This window comes from Triticum aestivum, chromosome 4A (genome assembly GCF_018294505.1).
Source record: "Triticum aestivum cultivar Chinese Spring chromosome 4A, IWGSC CS RefSeq v2.1, whole genome shotgun sequence".
NCBI classification, from domain to species: Eukaryota; Viridiplantae; Streptophyta; class Magnoliopsida; order Poales; family Poaceae; genus Triticum; species Triticum aestivum.
Window position 1 is genome coordinate 272,065,351 of NC_057803.1, and position 8,808 is coordinate 272,074,158.

The window sequence follows — 8,808 nt, forward strand, 5'->3', positions numbered from 1 at the left end:
CATTGAAAACTCACTGAATGCATTAAAATGTCCAAACGAACCCCGAAAAATCACAAAAAAATAACACAACACTCCTGTTGTTCTATGTTGACACGAGAAAAAATTTGAAAGTAACAAGACGCAAAGGATATCATTTCAACCCCAAAGTTGGGGCGTTCCCTACCAAAACCATCATGCTTGTTGTGAGAGGCTCTGGTTTGTGAGAAGCATATACCCAAACCTGCCCCAAATGGGACAAAAAATGTACCACCGCATGTTGATGCTGCTCCATGATAGCGTGCCAAGTTTCATGAATTTCAGACGAGTTTTGGATTTACTAGAATTTAAGAACTAGGCATCTCAATGTTTTGCCGACAATCAACGGTGCTTGGTGTTTGAAAATCTTTCCCATTTCTTGCATGGGACCTAAGCATGCACCCAAGGACAAAGAATTGATTTTTCAACAAAGTTATATGCACCGGAGCATGTGCATGTATTTCAAATTTGAATTATGCACATAAATGCATTGAAAACTCACTTAATGCATAAAAATGTCCAAACGAACCCCGAAAAATCACAAAAAATAACACAACACTCCTGTTGTTGTATGTTGACATGAGAAAATTTTGATAGCAATATGAGGCGATGGATATCGTTTCATCCCCAAAGGTGGGGCGTTACCTACCGAAACCACCATGCTTGTTGTGAGAAGCTCTCGGTTGTAATAAGCATATACCCAAACCTGCCCCAAATGGGACAAAATATTTACTAGGGCATGTTGATGCCGCTCCATGATAGCATGCCCAGTTTCATAAAGTTCAGATGAGTTTTGGATTTACTAGAATTTAAAAACTAGGCATCTCAATGTTTTGCCGGCAATCAACGGTGCCTGGTGTTTGAAATTCTTTCCCATTTCTTCCATGGGACCTAAGCATGCACCCAAGGACACAGATTTGATTTTTCAACCAATTTATATGCACCAGAGCATGTGCATGTAGTTCCAATTTTAATTATGCACATAAATGCATTGAAAACTCACTTAATGCATAAAAATGCCCAAACGAATCCCGAAAAATGACCAAAAAAACACAACACTCATGTTGTTCTATGTTAACACAAGAATTTTTTGAAAGCAATAAGAGGCAATGGATATCGTTTCGTCCCCAAAGGTGGGGCGTTCCCTACCGAACCATCATGCTTGTTGTGAGAAGCTCTGGTTTGTGAGAAGCATATACCCAAACCTGCCCCAAATGGGACAAAAAATTTACCACAACATGTTGATGCCGCTCCATGATAGCATGCCAAGTTTCATGAATTTCAGACGAGTTTTGGATTTACTAGAATTTAAAAACCAGGCATCTCAATGTTTTGCCGGCAATCAACGGTGCCCTGGTGTTTGAAATTCATTCCCATTTCTTGCATGGGACCTAAGCATGCACCCAAGGACACATATTTGATTTTTCAACCTAATTAATATGCACTGGAGCATGTGCATCTAGTTCAAATTTGAATTATGCACATAAATGCATTGAAAACTCACTTAATGCATAAAAATATCCAAATGAACCCCGAAAAATCACAAAAAATTACACAACACTCCTGTTGTTCTATATTGACACGAGAATGTTTTTGAAAGCAATAAGAGGCAATGGATATCATTTCATCCCCAAAGGTGGGGCGTTCCCTACCGAAACCATCATGCTTATTGTGAGAAGCTCTGGTTTGTGAGAAGCATATACCCAAACCTGCCCCAAATGGGACAAAAAATTTACCACGGCATGTTGATGCCGCTCCATGATAGCATGCCAAGTTTCATGAATTTCAGACGAGTTTTGGATTTACTAGAATTTAAAAACCAGGCATCTCAATGTTTGCCGGCAAGTCAACGGTGCCCTGGTGTTTGACATTCATTCCCATTTCTTGCATGGGACCTAAGCATGCACCCAAGGACACATATTTGATTTTTCAACCAATTTATATGCACTAGAGTATGTGCATGTAGTTCAAATTTGAATTATGCACATAAATGCATTGAAAACTCACTTAATGCATAAAAATGTCCAAACGAACCTTGAATAATTCCAATTTTTTGACAACAGACCTATAGTTGCATGTTCATTGTAGATAAAAGTTCTAGCAATTGAAACACCGTCCATGGCCGTTGTGACCCCATTATGTAATTCAAATCAAGACGAAAAATCAAGTAGATCCCACATAGTTTATTATAACCAACCATGTGAGATGCAGCACAAAATATCTTTGGACCGTGTTTGAATAAGGGACTGTGTCTGATGACACTTTGCGCGGTAGCTTCTTGGTTGAAGCGATTCCAAATTTTCGGCTTCCGCGGAAATATCTACCTCCCCCGCCCCCTCCTCCTTACCAAAAGCCACATTTCCCCTGTTTCTGCCTTCCTTTCCAAGTTGAATCCTTCACTCCTTGCTTGCAGCGCCGCTGCCTCCTCGTCGGCAACCCTCCTTCACGCTGCTCGGCCTCTCCTATCCAAGCAGGTAATCCACACCCGACCCCCATCCTCCTCCTCCTTCCACATCCCACAGGCCCGACCGCTGGCGCGAGCGCGACACCTTCCACCCAAATCACCGACCCCTCCACCAAATAAGCGTCGGCCTAAGCCATGCTGCACGCAGTATAGCCATGACCTCAAGGAGCATTTGGCAGCGGAGAAGCAAATCGTGGCCGCATGCGCGGATGAGGTCGCGATGGCTGCCATTTGTGCCGACCCCTAGATCTTGGAGGAGCACCTCTCCATCAAGGCCACTGTTGATGACTCGCGCACCGACGCCGTGACACGGTTTGGCTGCTTTAGACAACAGTTCGTGGCGTTTTCTCGAGGGCCACCGTCGGTGCCTTCGACGAAGACTACGAGGTGTTTTTCATAGCGTGCACGTGCTTATCTCATCTCGAGAGCCAGTAGGTTGGTGCCTGGAGCGGCTCAGGCAACTCACCACTACAACAAGGGCACCCACGATGCAGAGGCCTCGCCCTCTTCCATATCCAAGGAGCCAATCGTCATCGATATCTCCAATAATGAGGAGTAGCTTGTCTTATAAGCTCACTATAAGGACCCATGTTCAGTTTTCTAGCTACCACCTTTCCTTAACAAATTCTAGTGAATTGTATTACCTACTTTTACCATGAAATATTATGCTATAGTGTATATGTTCTATATGTCGTGCAATGTGGTGTTCAATTAACTGCTTGGTTCAATTCTGCAAATGTGATGTTCAATTCTTCAAGGTGCAATATTTCCAAGTTGTTAAGCATGCTTGGTTTGGTTAACTATCTGATCTTCTATTAGGAGTATGTTATATTGTTCAATTGGTGTTTAGTTAACGACTTGGTTCATTTATTGTGGCTTGGTTCACTTGTTGTGGTGTTTAGTTATCTGCTTGGTTCAATTCTGCAATGCGATGTTCAATTGTTGTGGCTGCATTCTGTTATTGTATACCATGTGAGGAATAAATCGAATTTGGCTGTACTAAATACATGAGAAACAAATACAATTGCTATATTTCCAAGTTGTTAAGCATGCTTGGTTTGGTTAACTATCTGATCTTGTATCAGGAGTATGTTATATTGTGCAATGTGGTGCTCAGTTAACGTTTGGTTCATTTGTTGTGGTGTTTAGTTAACTGATTGGTTCAATCCTGCAATGCGATGTTCAATTGTTGTGGCTGCATTCTGTTTTTGTATACCTTGTGAGGAATAAATCGAATTGGGGCACACTTAATACATGAGAAACATATACAAGTGCTATAGTTCCTAGTTCTTAATCATGCTTGGTTTGGATAAATGGGTTTTCCATGTGGCTTGAATTAATATGATTAATCTGAAGTGTGCTTATTTATCATCAACATATTTTACTGATAGCATGTGAACCCTTACTTAACCTGATTACTAACTACCTTATATGTGTTGCAGGGAAACAGTGGGAAGCACTAAGGTTTACAAGATGGTACTAACTATTATACATTGCCTTTTTGTATTCCTTTGCCCCATTTCCAATATAGAGAAGATATTTATGCACATCCTTGTTTTCAGGCTTCACTGATGATTACCTCTCAAACCTCCTCTGTGGTTAGGAGGCAAGGAAAGTTTTCATGCAACACCCATGGTTCAATATTGAAGTGTTCCTGAAAAGGTCGAAGGATGGACGGTCAATCATCCACAGGCACTGGCCTAAAGTTGCAAATACCTTCAACATGAATGAAGGCTCAATATTTGCCTTCCGCTTCAGCAGTTTTCCAGATGAGATCCATCTCTCTATGTATCGTCTAGGATGCTAATTTCGAAAGGTTCTAGATATTGCATATGAAACTTGCTGCTGGTGCAGTTGTGTAATGGAGTAGCTGAGTACTAAAGCTATATCATGTTGTACTCCGATGTATCTCAATATGAAATCATGCTTCCTTAATATGAAAATGGAATATATTATGTGCTTAATATGAATGTCAATTAGATTAGTAAATGGATTATTAATAATAGGGCAATTAGCCCGCTAATTGGCCCGCTAATTGGCCAATTAGCTTGCTAATTGGGTTTTCCTATTGGAAACGGTTAATGAGAAAACATTGTGGGCGATGAACTTAGGCAACACACGCAGTTTCTAGGATTAAACCGTGTTGGATCAATGAACAATCACACATGACATTCTTTTTAAAACTGTTTGCGTTACGCCACCTTGCAAAAACGTTTTCCTTGTAGCGACTGTGTGGGATGTATATATGAACGGAAATGTTTAGCGGGGACTGATTGTGTGGGATGTACTTGCGACCGGAAACAATTTCACCATATAATTGTATTTTTAGCACTACTATATGTATTTCCATATTTGATCGCTCACCGGTCGCACACGACCTCATTTTGCTGAGTGTGTGTGCTAGGAGGGCATATCCCCAATGGTTTCGGGGTCGTGCGGGAAGGACCCCCTATTGCCCACACTCACTTGGCAATGGTTCCGAATGTCGTCGCATAAAGGGGTTAAAACCATTTGTTTAGGACTGACGCGTACCTGTGCACGCTCCACGTTCACGGGGCAATAACTACCATTTTACTCATCCCACTACCTCTTTTGTTTCTGCCACGTTGATACGTCTCCAGCGTATTTATAAGTTATGAAGTATTCTTGCTATTATATTATCAACCTTGGATGTTTTATATGCATTTATATGCTATTTTATATGATTTTTGGGACTAACCTATTAACATAGTGCCCAGTGCTAGTTTTTTCCTTGTTTTTGATTTTTACAGAAAAGGAATACCAAACGGAGTCCAATTAATGTGCCAATTTTTGACGATTATTTATGGACCAAAAGAAGACCCCGGAGTAAAAGAGTTGGTCCAGAAGAGTCCTGGGCCGTCCACGAGGGTGGGGGCGCCCCCCCCCCCCCCCGGGCGTGTGGGCCTACCTCGTGGACGACTCGGGCATCTCCTTGACTGTAACGCCCGGATAATCAAGCTACAGTAATCCCCTACTAATGATGCCAAGTCATCACTATTACTGTTGCTAATATCACTTTGATTCAAAACCAATTCATATTCAATTTTAAAATAAAGTAAAATAAATTATTTCTCCAAACAGTAAAACAAAAATGTTCGCTACGTTGCAAATATTTCACTAACTAAATGTCATGAGTGATTCAACATCATTTGAGATAGCCAATTTTCCCTGGGAATTAAAGCATTTCCAAATCAGCATTTTTTATGGTTTTCCATTTCTGAAAAATCAAATCAATTCAAACTCCTCCCAAACTTTTTGTGGCAGGTGCCAAATATTATAATGTATTTATTTGGCCAGGTCCCACATTTTACAAACTCCTTTTGGTGGCTCAAATATTGCATAGCTTTTTTTGTAAAAAGAAAAGAGCAAAAGTAAAGGAAAAAGACAAAAGAAAATTAAAAGGGGAGCCTCCCAGCCTAGCTAGGCCTCGAGCCTACCAGTCGGCCCACCCCGCACTTCCCCTGGCCTATATGGCCCTATCCCCCCGACACCCTAAACCGCTACCCACTCCCCTCGATCCCCCACTCTCCCCACCCCTCCTCTGTTCCTCTCAATCGGGATCGATGAGATCAGCCTGACCCCGCCGACGAACGCCGCCCCACCCTTGGCGCGCCGCCACCTCGCCCCGCTTCCCACCTCGACGGCGCCTGCCTTCTCGTCTCGCATGGTGCCCGGTCCCCTCTCGACCCGAACAAGATCGGGATCGACCCCGCGCCGCCCCAACGCCCGCCGTCACCGACCGCGTCGGCGCCGCCTCACCGCAGGACTGCCTCGTCCCTGGCTCCTCCCCAAGCCCGCTGCCATCCCCCTGCACCGTCCGTGAGCGCCTCCCCTTCTGCCTCTCTCTATTGCACGTCGCCCGTCCCGCGCCCGAGCTCGCACTCCGCCACGGCCTCTGCCTCCGACCGTCGTCGCCGGCGTACGTGTCGCTGCCAGCGCCCGTGCCTCCGGTCCGCGCTCACCCCGGCCCTGCGACTCGCTCACTGCGACCCCCTCCCACGTGCACCCTGTCTCTGCTAGCCGCACCCAGGGCATGCACTGGCTACGCTCGCGGCTTCCCGTGGCCGTGCTCCTGCCACCCCCACCCCTTGCTCCCCTGCCGCATCCCGGCCCTCAAGCAACCACTGTGCTCACCGTCGCTCGCTCCCCCTTGGCCCCTGATGCCCGCCGCTGCTACTGCGCCTCGCTGCTGCATCCGCCGCACCGCGCCACTCGCTGCTGCACGCTCTGGCTCCGCCCCGTCAACCGCAGCCCCACCTCCCCTCTTGCATGTAGCTGGCGCCCAGCCTTCCTCATCGGCGCTGCTCGCGCGCCTGCGGAGGCTGCCCGGGTTCACCCGTTAATAGGCGCCCCCCGTCGCCCAACACCTGCCTGCCCGCACGAACCGCTAAGGCCCCCCTTAGCCAATGACAGTGGGGCCCCACGCCTAGAACATTTAAAAAAGAAAAAGAAAATAAAATGAAAATGTAATTAATAAAATTATTAATTAATTAGTAAATTAATTAAGTTAATTAATCATGTTTAAATTAATCTAATTAATTAGTTAATTTAATTAAACAATAATTAATTAGCTAAACCCTAATTAAACTAAACAGTGTATGACATGCAGCACCCACACGTAGTTGACCCAGTCAACTGCACAGTTGACTGCTAACGTCAGCAGGATGTCATGCTAACGTCATCATTTACTATTCTGGATAATGTTGAAATAAGTAATTAAATTCCAGAAATTAGTAAAAACTTTAGAAAATCATATTAAATAAACCGTAACATGGATGAAAATACTTTGTACATGAAAGTTGCTCAGAACGATTAGACGAATCCGAATACGCTGCGTCCGTCTGTCCGAAAACGTGGAACACCGGGAATACTTTCCTGGATGTTTTCCCCCTTCGCCGGTATCACTTATCCCTGCGTTAGGTCACCTCTAGCACCGCGTATTGCCATGTTATGCTTTGTGATGCTTTGATTGCTCTGTTATTTATTGTGTTCCCCTTCGTTACTTCTTTCCGGTAGACCCCAAGACTGATGTCGGTACCCCCTGTGATCGACTACACCGACGTCGAACCCTTCTTGCCAGAGCAACCAGGCAAGAAAATCCCCCTTGAGCATTCCGATATCGCCCATTTCTTTCCCTCTCTTGCTTGCATTAGAACTGCTACTACTTTCTGTATGATCCTACTCTGATGCATAGCATGTTGTTGTTACCTGCTTTCATACCTTACCGGCTTGTCCTAAACTGCTTAGTATAGGTTGGTTAGTGATCCATTAGTGACCCCCACCTTGTCCCAGTTGCCCCGCTATATGTTCGATGACTCGATCAACGTGATCGACGTCCAGGCCCCGACACCGCACATCACCCCCCCTTAGTTGTACGACTCTGTAGAGTTACCATCGAGTGCCGAGGGTGGAACCTCTTACATCACTCCTGATGAGACCTCTGTAGTGTAGCTATCCGGTCGTGGTCATCGATGGTGATTTCCTCCTTAACCACTTCCGATACGGCTCTGTCGTGCAACCCCTCAAGCGTGAACCTCGAGGGTGGATGCTCTTACATTCAACTTGATGATAACATCGAGTGGAATTCACCGGGGGTGATTCCTCGGGTTTTCCCCTTGGTGTTAGACACACAGTTACTATGGTTACTTGACTTTGCACTGAGCCATGTTACTAAAGACGGGTCGACCCTGAGGAGTACCCACGCAAGCTTAATAGCGAGTGGTGTGGAGTCGGGTTGACCTAGAAGGTGCCCGCGAGATACTTATGAGGCGTGGCCGGGCATTCTTAGCCCTTGTCGCAAGTACTCGAGATGGAGCGATGGGGTCACATCGATCGTGAGTCTCTGCTCGTTACCGCGTGCTCCTAATCAACTACGGTTTGGATATTTGATCCGAGGGGCCTCTGGACTGATAGCACTAACCATCACGTGGGCATTGTATGGGCGTTCTGCGTCGTATACATCAACCGAAGCTTAATAGACGTCAGCGACTGAGCGGTGCGCGCCGGGTTGGACTGGTAAGCACCTACCTTTTTGAAGGAGGTAGCTAGGTCTGCTCACCGGCCGCCCACGCAACATGCAGGAGTTCCCGGGGAGATGGCCCATGACCCCTGGGGGCATAGGTTTAGTCTGGCGTGCTGACCTCTCTATTAAACCTAGGTCGGGTTGCGGCGTATTGTTTAGCCAAGGCCGGGCATGGCCCAAGAAAGTGTGTCCGGCCGGAGTTAATCGAGCATGGTGGGTAAGTTGGTGCACCCCTGCAGGGAAGAAAACATCTATCGATAGCCTGTCCTACGGTAACGGACACTTG